Source organism: Patagioenas fasciata, chromosome 3 (genome assembly GCF_037038585.1).
Source record: "Patagioenas fasciata isolate bPatFas1 chromosome 3, bPatFas1.hap1, whole genome shotgun sequence".
Classification (NCBI taxonomy): Eukaryota; Metazoa; Chordata; class Aves; order Columbiformes; family Columbidae; genus Patagioenas; species Patagioenas fasciata.
In genome coordinates, this window is record NC_092522.1 from 22359639 (window position 1) to 22375781 (window position 16143).

Below are 16143 nucleotides of genomic sequence, written 5' to 3' on the forward strand. Positions count from 1 at the left end.
GTTCAAGCACTGGGTTGAGGGAGCACCTTGATGTGAGCCTCGGGGAGCTCCACCAAGCTCCTGGTGCTGCAGCCACTGCAGGTCAGGCTGGACAACTTCCCCTTCTCCAGGACACTCCTGACACAGCTCACCCACAGTCCGAGTCTTTTCTTGGGTGGCTCCTTATTAAAACTGTACAAATAATAAATTCTTTCTCCTATTAATCAAATCAGCGAGAAGGTCAGCTGAAGGGAATGTTCCTGGTGGTTCAGTTTTCCCAACAAAATGAAAAATCTTCCCCAAAAGACGCTGTCTGGGGCCAGCCAGGAGGGCTTTGCTGTGCTCAGTCTTAACTGTGCTGCCTGCACTGCTGTTGTAGCTGTCTGCTGACTTAGGGTGGCATTTGCTAACCTTCTTTAGTCCAAACCAACCTTTTTTTAGTGCATATGTGATTGGTCCTACCGTGGCCCTACACTCTATTTTATACTAGCCAGGGATGCACAAGTGTCACCCAGGGTCAGCTCCTGACTTTGGCATCATGTGCTCACACTCCAGACAGGCAGAAAGGCAAATGGATGATTTCTAGACAGCTAGGAGAGTTCTCTTCCAAAAATACACTAGGAAATGCTTGGTTGCCACGCAGGTCTAGCTGTTCATGAGCGAGGAGGAACAAGGTGTCCAGAATGAGAGTCAAGTCCTGGATCTGGCCTTATATGCTTCTGCGAATGTAAAGCGAGTCTTTTCACCCAGCCCACCAAAAAGCAGGGCAGTTAGTGTCCCTTGTCAATTAAAAAAAGAAAATAAAGGTCCCATTAGATGCACTTCAGTTAGGGACTGGGCTAGAGATGTCACTCACTACCTCTTGAAAGTCAAATACAAAAGAAATCAAAACATTTTCCTAACAGCCCACTATGGCTCCTCTCCATTAACAATATGCCCTGCAGCCAGGCCTGAGCTCTGCATCCTAGCACTCCTGCTTAAGGGATCTTAAAATTCCCGTTGATTTCAGTGGGATTGGGATCAAGCTACTTAACCATTTGCCCACTGGAACAAGGAGCTGGTTTCTGAGTTGCTACCTATCACTTGTGTGCTGCAGTGGGACTCATCAGGCCCAGGACACCATATTCTTGGCTGTACCGAAGGAGAGTACATCGTGTTTTGTCCTTTTGAAAGGTTGTTATAAATGGTTTAGTTTCAAGAGAGCTCAATTAGGTCTGGGAATTCTTGCAACGAGTTCATTCCTAATTATGGCTTGGAGATTTGCAGTGTTCAAAAGTCAAAGGCATGCTGAAGAAAGAAGCAAACACGAGCGAGCATTTCCATGGTGTCCTCTTTGCTGCATATTAGCTGTGCCCTGTCCCATACCAAGTACTTCAAGCACTTCACTTTTCACTCCCCAGATTTCTCTTTCTAAGTTTCCATGAGTCTCAGTGTGGCAGCCAAGCACACCACCTGCTGATGGCACCATCCTGTTGCCTCTAGGGGCCAAGAAATTTGGAAAACAGATGTCATTTCACCTGAAACCACCCTGTGTGGATGCTGCCACGCAGTGGCTGTTGGTCTCCTTCCAAAGTCCGCAGTAGATCAGTCCTCCCTGATGACTTCTAGCTAAGAAAGGTAATGAAACCCTTGGGCCATCAGACTGGCAGAAGCTTTTTAATAGGACCTGATTGTCCTGAGAGCAGCCTGGTTTCTTGGGGATTACAGTTAGCCTTATTTCAACTTTCATCTCAGCTGAACATGATCGCTGAAGTCAGGTCAGTTCTTGGAGTGGACAGACGCTGTGTGTGCAAATCTGCATAGAGAAAACCACCTAGGTGCTCTCTATGGGTGCTCCTTGCTCTGAATTTTGTTACCAGCCCTGGGGCCGCCTTTTTTGTAAGTCAAAGTAAGACATTTACTTACCTTTTCTCATTTTCCCCAGCTTTAAAAATACACCTCTAGATGGGATTATCATTAACAAAATGTCACTAAATCCTGCCTTGGTCTTTGCTGCTTGATTTGCAGTGACTCACTCTCTAATTCTTGCAAGTCTGTGTCAAACAGGAGCTGGTGCTCAGTGACCACAGTCCTGGTTCTCTTCCATCCTAAATGCTGACCCCCACAAGGCAGTGGGAAGGACTCCCCTACTGATGACCAAGAGATGCAGGGTATCTGAGCCAAATCCTCTTTCCACTTAAAACAACAGAAAACTGGCTGCTGGCTCCCTGCCAGCTGTAAGCAGTGGTTTTTGTCCTTTTGGACCAGTCCTGTGTCCCATTTCAGCAGCCTGCATGCAGGTGCAAGGCTGGACCCATAAGGACTTGGGCTGGTTTCCCTCCTCCTTGTCTTCCAAGCCCCTGTGCCACCGTGCTCACGTGTTGGGTCCTGGAGTGGATGACAGCTCACATAATGATGACTGGCAGGTGACCACGGGAAATGCAGCATGGGTCACGTCTCTGCAAGCCAGGCTCAGCCTAAGTCTCCCAAGATGCGTCACTAAGACTCTTAGAGCTAAATCCCTCCCTGCATAAGTGCTGCTGGCAGCGGCTCTGCGGCGGGGATGCTTTCGGCCCCCCACTCATGCCCATGTGCACCCTGTGTGACATGACCACTCAGCTGTCACTGCTCTCTGGGTTTCTAACTTGGCTTGCCAAATCGCTTGTTGTGAGATCTCCTTAACCAGGACTTCACCTTTCAAGATCCCAGAAATGGAAAGGCTTTACCTTTCCATATCAAAGAGCAAGGTGTGCAGCTGGGGAGTGAGACCCTGCTGGGCTGCCCATTGCTTTGGGGACATGACCATGCAGCAGTTTTGAGGTGGCCGGGATCTGCTCATAAAAAGTGGCTCTTGCACAGCAGCAGAGCTTCACACTGCTCCCTGCCTCTTCCAGGCAAGGAGAGGTCGAAGGGACGGAAGCGTGGCTGGCTGCTTGTCAGACGGGGCGTGCAGCCTGCCTGCCTGTGCTCGGCCTTTGCTGAGGGCAGGCATTCGCAGGGGGTCAGGCTGGCCTTTGGGTGGCAATTGTCCACAGCACCTCTTCTGGAAAAAAGGCTGGCACTACTCAAGCATCTCTCCAACAACTGTCCCCATGTGAACTCCTGTTCAAACTCCACAGCTCTCGTTTCTCACCAGTCAGCTCCAAGCCACCCAGCCAGCTTGTGTTCATCTCTCACCCTCCCTGTCTTCCTGTCATACCTCCTCTCCTGGGATCCTGTCTCTACTAAACGGGTCTCACCGGTCTCCATCTGGATTTCCTGCTTGTCTGAGGCAGGCTGTCACACACAGAATCATAGAATCATTTTGGTAGGAAGAGAGCCCAAAGATCAGTGAGCCCAACCGCAACCTAACTCTGGCACTAAACCATGTCCCTAAGAACCTACATGTCTTTTAAACACCTCCAGGGATGGTGACTTCACCACTGCCCTGGGCAGTCTGTTCCAGTGCTTCACAACCTTTCTGTAAAGGAATTTTTCCTAATATCCAGTCTGAGCCTCCCTTGGTACAACTTGAGGTCATTTCCTCTCATCTTATCACTTGCTACTTGGGAGAAGAGCCCAACCCCCTCCATGCTACAACCTCCTTTCAGGCAGTTGCAGACAGCGATAAGGTCTCCCCTCAGCCTCCTTTTCTCTCCAGGCTGAACAGCCCCAGTTCCCTCAGCCGCTCCTCATCAGACTTGTGCTCCAGACCCCTCACCAGCTTCGTTGCCCTTCTCTGAACTCTCTCCAGCACCTCAATGTCTTTCCTGTAGTGAGGGGCCCAAAACTGAATGCAGGGTTCATGGTGGGGCCTCACCAGTGCTGAGTACAGTGGCACAATCACTTCTCTACTCCTGCTGGCCACACTATTCCTGATACAAGCCAGGATGATGTTGGCCTTTTTGGCCCCCTGGGCACACTGCTGGCTCATGTCCACATGTCCTGCCCAGGCTTATTTCTGCCCTGTCCCTTGCACCCCACACGGAGAGCCTTGTGTCCTCTCAGAGCAGAGGAAGGGCACCCCATCCCCTGGCAAGGCAAGCAATAGCGCCTCTCTCCAGGGTGAGAGGGAGGCCTTCTCGTTTCTTTCCCCATGAGAAAAAGACAGGAATAACATCCACACGCCCCTCCGTGTGGAGCGGGCACCCACCGAGTATCACCCTGCTACCCAAAACAGCCTTGCTGTAACCAAGGGCCTGGTTTCACACAGAGGGCGGCTTCGGAAACATTTAGTAATTAGTGCCAGAGACAGCAAAGAGCTTCGCAGGAAAGCTGAGACTGTTCCTGAAACTGCTCATTATATCTCCGGTTCCTCAGAACCGAGCAGCTGCCTGGCAGCTTCGCACACAGGGCAGGGGCAGGCAGGGGAGCGGGAAGCGCCAGCCCTCTGCCCCCCTCCTGCCTGCAGCCTGGACACCGTGCTCAGCCCTCTCTGAAGAGCTGTGGCCTTTGTGGGCTGAAATGTCAGCATGGCCTGTGCCCGGTGGCCGCAACGTCCTCTTTTCAGTGATGCCCAGTGATAGCATGAGGGGCAATGGGCACAGACTGAAGCACAGGAGGTTCCATATGAATATGAGGAGAAACCTCTTGACTCTGAGAGTGCCAGAGCCCTGGAACAGGCTGCCCAGAGAGGCTGTGGAGTCTCCTTCTCTGGGGACATTCAAACCCACCTGGACACATTCCTGTGTGATCTGCTCTGGGTGAACCTGCTGTAGCAGGTGGGTTGGACTGGATGATCTCCAGAGGTCCCTTCCAACACCAACCATTCTGTGATTCTGTGATTGTGGGGTGGCCTGCAGACTGTATGGGAAGATGTGATAAAAGTCATGCTTGCTTTTCTCCTGATAGCTGCACTGTTACACATACTTACTGCTCCACTCGGTCACAGCTTTGTTTCTGGGTGCACACAGAGAGGGGCTGGAGCACAAGAGGCCGTTCACCTCTATGAAAAGGTTTCACAGAAATATTCTTTAATTATCTGTGGAAGTAAGTGATTAAAGATGGCCTACGGAAGTTACAGCTGTAGGACACTGCCGAAACGCCTGTGCTTGAGACCAGATGGGTGGATATTATTGTGATTGGGACATTGTTTTAAGCTACTAGGAGGTGTGTTGGTCCCATCTGGAGGGGAAGAAGCAAAGGGGTGATCTAACTACTGTCATCCACCACCTATGGAGGGTTGGTGAGAAGGTGGAACCAGACTCTTCTTGAAAGCACATAGCAAGAGGCAACAAGTTGCAGCAAGGGAAGTTCTGGTTAGAAAGAAAAATGTTCACCATGGGGATGGAAAGGCCCTGGAACCAGTGCATGGAGAGGTGGTGGGCTCTCTGCCCTGGGAAGTGCTCATGGCTGAGCTGGACCAGCCCTCGGCAATCTGCTCCAGCTTTGCAGGTCAGCCCACCTCCAAGAAAGGGCTGGACAGCAGACCTTGGAGCAGGTACCTTCTGCCCAAAGCTGCTTATTGAGCCTGTGATCCATGGCATCCATGTCCATGAGATACTTCCAAGGTTGACCTGAGGGTTTACTGATTCACCACATCACCAAGGTTGCTATAGCGCAGTGTTAACCTCAGGTACTCCCTAAAGCAACACTCTAAAGCAGCCTCAGCCCACTGGATCTCAGCCTCCATCACCTCTATAAGTCCCCCGGGCAGCCACAGCTCAGGGCAGATCTGGGGAGTTTAACCAGAGGAGTTTAAGGCAAGAGGTTTTGGTCCATCTCACAGGTATGTTTGTCAGCCAAGGTGTTTGACATGAATCTTGTTCTGGAGCTGGTAGAAGGGAGTTGTGGTAGGGGTTCATCTCCTTGCCAAAGTCAGGGGGATGACAGCAGAGTTATCTCTGTGGTTTGGGGACTTTGCAGTTTTGTTTCTGTTACACAGATGAGATTGAAAGACAGGTGCTGCTCAGTGCTGGACCCAGCTGTGTACAAAAATATACTGTTCCATCCATTTCCACATAATAAACACATTGAAATGGAACAAGGTGTGTCTTTAACTGTCTCCAAGGCTTTACATGGGCCAAGCTGTGTGGGGTTTTTTTTGTTTTGTTTTGTTTTGTTTTGTTTTTTGTTTTGTTTTGAGTTTTGGTTTGGTTTGGTTTGGTTTTTTTGTTGTTGTTGTTGTGAGGTTTTTTGGTTTTTTTTTTTTTTTTCCTTTTTACAACAAATGGAAGTAGAGCAGCAGGCTGGCTTCAGGGGAGAGAAAGGAGTGGGAGGCAGAATATCACATCCTATTTCCTCTTTTAAACACTTGGCAAGGGAGCGAACTTTCCATTCCCATCTGGCATAAGCAGACTAAACACAGGTTCCCTTCTGATAGCCATCTGCACTCTTCTGCTACCTTTTCCCATCAGTCTTCTGCAGGCAAAACCCAAACCTGCTCACTATTTAAAGATACGTGAATTTAGGGAGTGTAACCAAATGATCTTTTTCAGTTACCTTCCTCCCAAGTCACCGAGTGGCGAGCGCCAAGCCAAACAACAACCCTGGTTAATCAACAGGCTGAGGACATGAAAGCAACTCCATTTCCTATTTGTGAATGCACAGATGTTGTTTATCTTGGATCTCCCCTTGTTGGTCCCCTGGGATTAAATCACAGGCCTTTACATGGGGTCTGAGTGCTTTTCTATGGAAGCAGCCTGCAGCAAGGCTTGGCCAGCCTCGCTGCTTGGCCATCCTCCTTCCCATCTGTCTAGTGACGGGTCTCCTTGCTGGTCCCAGGGCTCCCTGCAAGAAATGGGATGCATTGTATCACCAGGGAGCACTGGCTTCAGAAATGCTCACTGCCACAAAGCTGGGTTATCTCTGCAGGGATCCGTGCCAAGCACATCCTCAGGATGAAGGCGTTGGTGAGGCTGGGTCAACCCAGGTGCTGATAAGGGAGAGGAGGTTGCTTGTACATGCAGCTGTGGGTGTCTGACTCCTCCGCAGCTCTGTGTTCATCCAACCTATCCCACATTACAAGCTCAGCATGATTTTGGCCAGGTTTGGGAACACCATGTTTCAAGCAAAGTGGTGATGCAGTAGCTGGTACTATTATAAGAAAGAGCATCCCTGGTCAGGCTCCTATCCCATACCACAACCACACCCCAGTGAATGTTGGCTCCATGTGTGGGCAGGCTTGGCCCCCACGTGCCCCTGGTGGTGAGACCCTGTGTTCCATGGCCAAGTAGGAGGATAATTCCTCCTCTATACAAAACCAAGATGCTCTGAGGGTTCACTGACATTTGCCACCCAATGCCAGTTCCAGCCACATCTCCCAGCCCTGGCAGGAGTGGCTGCTAGTTCTTCTCCCTGCTTAAGTAGCCTTTAATTTCTAGTGGAGAAGGCCCTCTGCGTCCTTCCCCATGCCTTTCAAACTGCTATGGAGTCCAGCTAGCATGGCCTGATTGGCAAACCTGCCCACAGGGTTCATGGAGCACTTTGAGAGGCTGCTTGTGGGATGAGTGCCACTTCTTGTAGCATCGGTTGTGACTGTGCTCGCAACCTGCTTCCTTGGCTGTCAAGTGCTCTGTTTTTGGGGTGGGGAAGGAAGCCATGGTGATAGCCCTCCATATTGCAGAAACACTCCGGCTGCAAGACAAAGCTGGTGGTGGCTGAGGCTGTGTTTGGAAAGACACCTTCCCACCCACAAACCCTCTGGTGCTGTATGCCTGCTAAATGGGAGTCCCCTTCACAAAACCAGCACACAGGATTTCTCCATAGCTGCGAAACACCGAGCAGCTCTGCCTACAGCATGACTCGTCTGTCCTGTAGGCAAAGACAAATATGTTCATACACTCGCCAGGGGCCGGGCTGCAGCCCCTTCCCACAGCGGCGAATATGGTATGGAGATGCTGCAGGGCCGCACGTTCCCGGCAGAGAGCGTGTCCCGCACACGGCGGTGAGAGCAGGCGGCCTCACACTCAAAGAGAATGAGGAGGAGGAGGAGCAGGAGGAGGAGAAGAAGGAGAGCTGTGGATCCAGACCTCGGCAGCCAGCCGCTTTCCACACACCAGGGCTGCAGATGCAGCTTTAGTGTGCCTGACACTGGCCCAGAAAAACTCAAAGACCTGGGCAAGTATCAGCTTGTGCCTCTGGTGCAGCTCTGGAGGCAATTTTCCCCTAAGATGCTGTCTGCAGGAATTTCAGTGCCCAGGTTTACAGTGGCAGGGACGGGGGCTGCCCCCACCTACGGACACCAGGTGGGACCGGGCCACTGTGTGTCCTGGGTACCCTCAGCAGTTGGGATCGGTGCCTGCAGTGTGGCAGAGCAGGTGGGTTTTCACCTGGTGCAATCGCGCTGAGGCTGGTAGAGGCAGGTGAGCAGAGAATTTGTCTCTTTAGCGGCACGACTGAGCTGGCAGATTACATTTTTTCAACAGTAGTGACAGATCTAAGATAAAGCCCGTCCCTTCCCCTGCAGGCTGACCAGACAATGCAGCTGCCAGAGGAGAGCAGCCATAGGGCCGTTTCGCGCCACGGGAAGTATCCAGAGCCACGTAAAACCAACCGCAGTGACCCTCGCTGGGGGCCTTGCTGGAAGAAGAGGTGATGCAGCGAAGACTGTGTCCGACCACCACGTCTGCACCTGTGTGTGATGTGAGGAGCTGGGGTTGAGGTCCTTTCCCTTCTGTTTTGGAAACAGCAGGAATAGTGGTGGGTGAGGAGAGGGAGGAACTGTCCTGCTGTAGTGTTATTCTGGGCGGTGGGTCATGAAGCAGGGAGTGAGATGCCTCACTGGGAGTTCCTCTTGTCCCCATTGGGGCCAGTTTTTAGCCTTTAGAAAGGGAGGGAAGAGCTGCCACTGAGCAGGCGCAGGACTGCAGAGCTCAGCTACTTTAGCTGTTCATTCCTTGAGTCCTCAAAGATGCAATTACTGCATTGATCCCCCTCTTAGTGAGCTCTTGGAGCAGAAGGCAAAAGGATAACTAGCCTCTGCTCCTAAGTAGGAAGCTAAGGATTTTATGGGATTACTTCTTGCTCCTTGACAGATGTAGGTCTTTTTGGGTCAGAGTTAAGGTCAGTGCTGAGCATCATGGTTTGATTTAATAGGCACCAGTATGAACCTTTCATCAAGACCAGGATGGGGCAGGCTCATGCCTACACGGGACCACGCTGGCTCTTGCATACACATGCGGGTGCAGGAGAGAGTGGGGAGAGGAGCATCACCAAGAACCTGTGCAGTCAGTGTCTCTCTCTCTCCCAAGTGCCTGGATCGGCTCCCCAAGCCTGGATGTACCACAATCCCAGAGGAGCTGGATGCTTGTGAGGAGTCAGACGTGCCAGCGCAGCCTGATTCAGATGTCCTCTGCCCCTCACATGTATGGTGGCCACAGCTCTTCCTAGTCTGCCTTTAAAAGGGTTTTATCCAACAACCAGTGGAGCTTGGGGCTGAGTGCTGGGTGGGCAATCATCCTCCTAACTTCATTAAACTTTCAGTGCTGATTTGGTCTCCTCAGTCCTTTCAACTGTGCTTAACGAAGATAACCCTGCTGGGGAAACTCCTGAGGGGCTGCCTTGCCCCCACCTGTTCATCCTCTCCCATGCTTTGTGTTGGGGATGCGATGGTTTACCTGCACTTAGAGCAGCCAAAGCTAGAGCATTAGCTCAGTTATATTGGGACAGATGTGTCTGACATTGATAACGTTAGTCCTCTTTCCTTGCAAAAATAGCATTACTGGTGTAAAAGCTGCTTTGTGCTATTATAGCAGCAGCCACAGTGGTGAGCCGCATTGCTTTAATTATGGCAGCAGAGCCAAACAAGTACTACAGCAGAGATGAGGTCCTACAGAAGCAAAGAATTGCCCTGGTCAGCTCCTGTGTTTTGGTGCCTTCCTGATGCTCAGACTGACATGTTGCTTCTCTTCCTCTTGGGTGGGGGACTCGCCTCTGTGTTTCTCAGGCCCCACTGTCTCCCTGGTGCCAGCAAGTGACCTGCCAGAAAGTGGGAAGTGCTGGTGTTGCCACTAGGGTCAACTCATCTGACCAACAGATTAAAAAGAGGAAATAAAAATCAGTGGGACACGCTGTTAAAAATAAACCTGTTAATAAATAAAACCCTAGCATAATGCAAAGGTGAAATGCAGTGATTCAGTAAAGGATTCAATTTTGTAAATGAAAATATTTTTCATATACCAGTTCCAGCCAAAACGCATTTCACTTCCCCTGACAGAATATAAATATTAACCCAGACACTCTTTGTTCTTAATGTGTCCTTTTGTATTGGCATGATCCAGAGCCATACTGAGAGCTTGCATCTCCTGCTGGCTTCCTTGGGGATGCTGGGTCTTTGGTGCACCTCCAGAGCAGACCACCAAGGACCTCTTCTCCTCCCCTGAACGTGGGGCTCTGCTGCTCATCCACGCTGTTTCGGAGCAGATCTCCTGCAAGTGCTGTCAGGGTTCAGCAGAAGGATGGAAATGACACTTCACTTAGCAGGAACCTGAAGGAGGTGCTAGCGGGACATCTAAGCCATGTGAGGTCTCCATCAACACCCCATGCCCAGACTTTCAAGCCCTATTCTCTGCTGCTCCGTGGACTTCACCTTATTGCAAAATGGCTCTGAAACTCTCTCCTTCTGGCAGGAACAACAGGCAAGGGAGAAGGCCAGGAAAAAGACGATGCTGTTTCAGCCTCTTGTCTGTTGGCCACACGACAAAACAAATCCCAGCCAATCACTAGTTTTTAACAGCACAGAAAGCCAGAGCATGGGCTGACTTTATACCCCCTTCCTCTGCCCCTCTCCCCATCCTCCATGATTTTTATGCTGTGTCCACACAGCAAGTCAGGGAAGAGTTTTGCAAGCATCACTTTCCCCTTGTTCCCAATCATGGAAACCAGCCTCAGTGACATGTGCCTGGAAAGCCTGTAAGCCACATTGGGCCACAGTCAGGACCAGGCCTTGGGTGGAACACTGACCAGGATGGACATAGGGCTAGCAAGCTGCCATATCTTTAGCAATGGAGAAGAAAAGTGGGGAAAACCATAGAGAAAGCAGAGTCATCATGTTTTAGATTTCTCAAGCCATTCTTTCCTCCCCTCCATCAGTGCCCTCTCTGCTCTCCTCTCATTTATCTACAGCAGCTGTCACCATGTGAGCAAAGGCCCCCATTCAGTAAAGCCCTTAAGCACAAAATTATCAGGACAAGCTTAAGGGCTTTGCTGAAGTGGACCTGCAGAACTGGATGGAAACCTGCTGACCCCCCCCAGGCCAGCCTCACTAGAGGGCTGCAGGCTTGGATCCCCACACAGCCCCTTTCTGGGCGTCAAATAAAACCAGAGTCAATGTTGCAATAGCAGGTGCAATTCTCAGCCCCTTAGCAGCCCACCCAGCTCAATTAAATCAAACCCTTCCGTTCTGCCAGCTGTATTCATCCTACTTCCTTCTTCACATGGGGCACAAAGCCCATTTTTGCTCTCAGGTCCCCAACCCATACTGCCACCAGCCACACGGGGCAGGACAGACACGTGATGAGTGCCTTTTTCTTCTCAAGCACCATCTGGAAGTCACTGCGAAACGTGATGCTGGGTGGAAAATGGCTGGAAAGAATGACACCATGAGAGCCCAACTTTTTTCCAAGGAAATAAATAGACTGTGTGGCACAAGCACGGAGAGGAGAGGGGTCATGCAGGGTCAGGTGCAGGTAGGGCCACACAGGGACAGCTTGGAGTTTGTCTGAACAGCAGATCCTGCCTCTTAGGAAGCTTTTGCATGGCAGGGGCGTATGGGGTAGTCACTGGTGAAGCCACTGAGGTAGCAGGCTGCGGATGGCAGCAGTTTCAACCTTTTCATAGCATCCATGGGGATGCAAACTATTCATAAGGGCGCCATGAAACATGGGGAGCAAAGTGAGCTACTGCAGCGCTGTACAGCAGCTCCTGTGTGTGCAGGCACCAGGAACTGAGGAGAGGCTGACCACCACGGCCCTCTTGGCTGAATGGGGGGATTTAATGTCCTGGGTGCTGGCGAGGGTGTCTGGAGAGACAGAGCTTGAGGCCTGGCTCCAACATGGTTGCGGTGATGGCCTGGATTCAACTATTTCAAAGGGCACTGGCCGGTCAAATCGAGCCCCAAATTTAAATTTGTTAAAATAACTTTTTGCAAAACATTAGGATGGAGAGAAATGTTTCCATGGTTTTGTTTTTAAATTCTGAGTGGGAAGAGTTTATTTTTTCACTAGGAAACTTTCCCCATAGGATTTGCGACGCTGGCTAGGAGACAGGAGCCGGCCAGCTCTGCTCCCACATGGGGGTGACCCTGTGCCGGTCACGTCGCCTCGTGCAGCCTTACTTGCCCCCTCAGCAAAAGGGAGGCGGCAGCGTGTACAGCTGCACAGGGTCTGGGATGTCAGCACTGCAGGGATGCTCAGCCCCATGGCTATCATGCCGTTAGCCCCGCTGGCCATTGGATCTGAATCTGGATGAGAAGTATGGTTATGGTTGCATGGTTGAAGGGAAATGCAACGAAAACTCTTACACTGCCAGCAGGTCAGAGGAAAACCTGGGGAAATGACCCCACAGTAACTTTATTTCTCCTCGGCTCTGGCTACGCACAAGTGTCTTCTATGGGGACAGTGACAGCCTCTTCTTCACCAGTGTGGTGCTCTTGCTAGATTGCTGGTGATTTGTAATGTACGAGTGAATGGCTTTATCACTTGTTCTATCGGTTTCTGCTTTCCCCCAAACCAAAATATTACAGCGATTTATTAATTAACTGCAGACAAAAAAAGCCATGAGAGCTCATCTGGTTTCAGTCAGTTCAGTGCCCTGGAAATCAGTTTACTCCAGCTGAGTCCACACGCTGCTGCTTCTGCCCCTGCGTGACCAGGTAGTCCCAAGTGTTTAATATAAAAACACACAGCAGTGAAACAGGGACCTGGTGAGCACATGAGATGAGGAAAGACATGGAACTCAGGGCACGTTGGGTGCCATTTACTAGAATTGTCTGAAAACAAAATGTAAAAAAATGGCACTATGAAGTGCTTACATCTTGTTCCTGTCATTGGAACAGAGGAAGAGCACGGTGGTTCATCCTCATTTGCAATTAAATACTTTGATCTAATCCCATTTTATTCTATCCTCCCATGTACGGCTTCACATTTGTGGGGCCACGAGTGACAGGAAACTCCTCTTGCTTTGCAGCCCTGAGAGGAGTGAGAATTTGGCCTTTTAGGATCTGGGACATAATGAAAACCGATTGCTAGGACACAGGGATTTCTATGGCGGCGGTGCAGCAGCTCAAGGGCTAATTGGACTCCCTCACTTTCAGCCCAGACATTGCTATAAAGGATTATCTACAAGGGAAAGCTTGTTTTTATTAAGGTAGGAGCTGCAGATGAGGGTATAACAGCTCCTTCTGCTCTGCCTCTGTAGCCTCAGCTTTTCATACACGGCTGGGGTAAGCAAAGAAGGAGGCATGGCTACTACAGGACAACTCCCGGGCACAGAGAAAACCTCCCCTGGCTTGTGAAACATCTCCTGTCCCCGGGATACATGAATATCTTCACAGAGACTTCCCCCAAGGGAAGGGGCAGGGGTGCAGCATTCCTGGTACACACCTCACCCAGGAAACGTTACACTTCTGGGGATGTGGGGGGGGGGGGTTAAGCCAGCTGATCCAGCGAAGCACCCAAGTGTGGTTGATGGAAATCATGGGAGGTGTGCCTTTTCTTTCAAAAGGACTATTAACGTGCTTATGGTTAATCACACGAATAAATCTTGTGGTGGCTTAGAGCCAAAGTGAGCAATAAAAGCACTGATCCCCAGGCCTCCCGATGGGAATTGGCTGGGGCTGTAGCTGATGTTCTCACCAAGTCACTGGGAAGTAATCCACGCCCTCAGCACGGACGTGTCTGGGGATTTTTGTCAGGTTTCTTCTCCCACCCCTCAAAAAAAAGGCTGTTATCTGGGTGGAACCACAAAACTATCTGCCCATGCCAGCCGGGATACCAAAATGGGTGTCCAGAGGACATGGCTGAAGAGTTGATCTGGCTGTGGGAGCCCTGGAGAGTGGATGGAGGGGAGGATGAGCCCCAGTCCTGTCCCTAGATCTCCTTCAGGGGCTCAGGTTTATGAAGAATTAGATATTTAAAGGAACATGCTTTCCAAGGAGGGGAAAACCTTGGACCTCAAACCCTGCTGAGGAAGGCATTTAGAGAGACAACCTGGTGAGCCTGGTGCAAGAAGGACTTGAGAGCATCTAGGGGTTTTTTGGCTTTTATTTTGTACAAGACCAGGAAATCCATAGCAAGTATGTGTATATCTGAGGGAGACAGGCAGGTGTGTTTCTGATGAAATGTGCAGGGAATTGAGCTATGGCCCCAGCTCACATCCCACATTTCAGCTGGACACACTGGGAGATGAAGGCACTCAGGACAGGCTGTAAAGTTAATTTTAAGAGACCTCATGACATGGATTGACACCGCCTGAAGCAGCACCCTGCCTCTCTCCTTCTCCCAGAGTAGTCTCCCAGCCATTGCATGTACCACCAGACACAGATTTAAGACTGTTCAGCTGCAAAAAGGTCTTCTAAAAAGTCGTCTTCATGTTTTCCTAGGGCAGAAATTAGCAAAGCCAATAAGTGTGAGCACCTGTGTCTGGGTGTACACAGCAGGGAGAGAGGGTCTCAGTGGCCAGGCCAGGGAAATGCAGGGGAGCTGTTTCCCCAGCACTTGGGAGACTCGGTTGTATTCTTACTCCTCTCCTCGGCTCCAAACCTTGTTGTTGGGAGGCTTGGTGGGGGCGAAAGGGCTGGATGCACCACATCTGCCCAGCTGCTGCTGCCCTCCTACTAAGCCCATGGAAGGTTATCGGTAGCCTTTTGCAGGGAACTCACCTGTAACCACCCAAATTTCCATGCGTCTGCAGGGGCTAGATCAGCTCCTTGTGATTCATTTTAATCTGGGACAAAGCAGCAGCTTGCTGGAGCCTGATGTAAAACACCCACATACGCTTCCATTATATAATATCAATCTAAGAAGATTAAATTATCTGGTCTGAGGAAACACGTGCACATATGTATGTACACATGTATGTACACATTTATGTACGGCCTGGAGGTCGGCTGAGTGGAGCTGAGGGCAAAGCTTCCCTTCAGAAACACTGAACTTGCACTTCTTAGCACTTAAACATTGGGACAAATAGTGCGTACATGCTTGTGCATAGACATGTGTATGAAACGTTGCAGCAGCTCTACAATCTGTGTTTGAAGCTGCACCACAATAACTGCAAGAGAAGTTTGTAGCTACACACTTGCTTATCCACTCTGCTGGCAAAGTCTGAGCAGCAGCATGGAGCAACAGGTGCAGCAAAACCTGTACTAAACTTTACCGGCCAGTGTACAGCAAGATACCACACACTGGGTGAGAACAGAGAGAGCAGAGCAGTTCCCCAAACCACCCAGCATCTCGGCAGCCTTGGTGGGCCTGGCCCGTCCTGTGACCGTAAGCAGTGCCCTGCAGCTGGCCCGTTCCTCAGGGGGCCACAGGAGCACCATCCAGGCACGCACTCAGGGCTGCAGCTGGATTCGGGGCCTTTTGCCCAAAGGCGCATCTTGCCTTCCAGCAGTTTCATGTCGGGAGGGGACAGCAGGAAATGTGTTTAATCTATAGCTGCCCGAGCAGCAAACGGATTCGCCTCTTTCTCCTCCCGTGCCTTACCCTTATAGATTCACACTGTTTTGCTAAATATAGCTTGCCCTCGTGAAGCTTCTTGCTCCGCTGCTACTCCAGCTGGAGGTGCCGGGCACAGGAGCTGCTCTGAGGAGTCGGGCTGGGCGGCTGCTGCCCCTTCTCCGGGCCATGAGCCCTCTTCGCCTGCAGTAGCGGCCGCATCGCGCTCAGGCTGAGCCCCGGCCTGCCCCAGGGCTCCCCCGCCACCACCACCGTGACGGGGGTTTCGCCTCTCACAGATAGCACCCGGCCGAGCCCGAGGGATGCTCCAGGAGATGCTCGGTGCGACCCCGCCCCGGCCGGCAGACAGCGGAGGTTTTAGAGGGGTTGTGGGAGGCCGGACCCCACCTCGGGCCGCACAGCTGTGATGAAAAATAATGAACCCTCAGGGCCGGGAGAGGCCGGGTCGAACCGAACCGAACCGAGCCGAGCCGGGCGCGCCACCGCGGCGCCTCGCAAGACGCTGCGACCGCGAACACACAGAGCGTCCCCCCCCTTCCCCGCTTTGTTCCCTCCCTTTCCCCCCACCCCCTTCCCCATAGGCGGCGCGCGC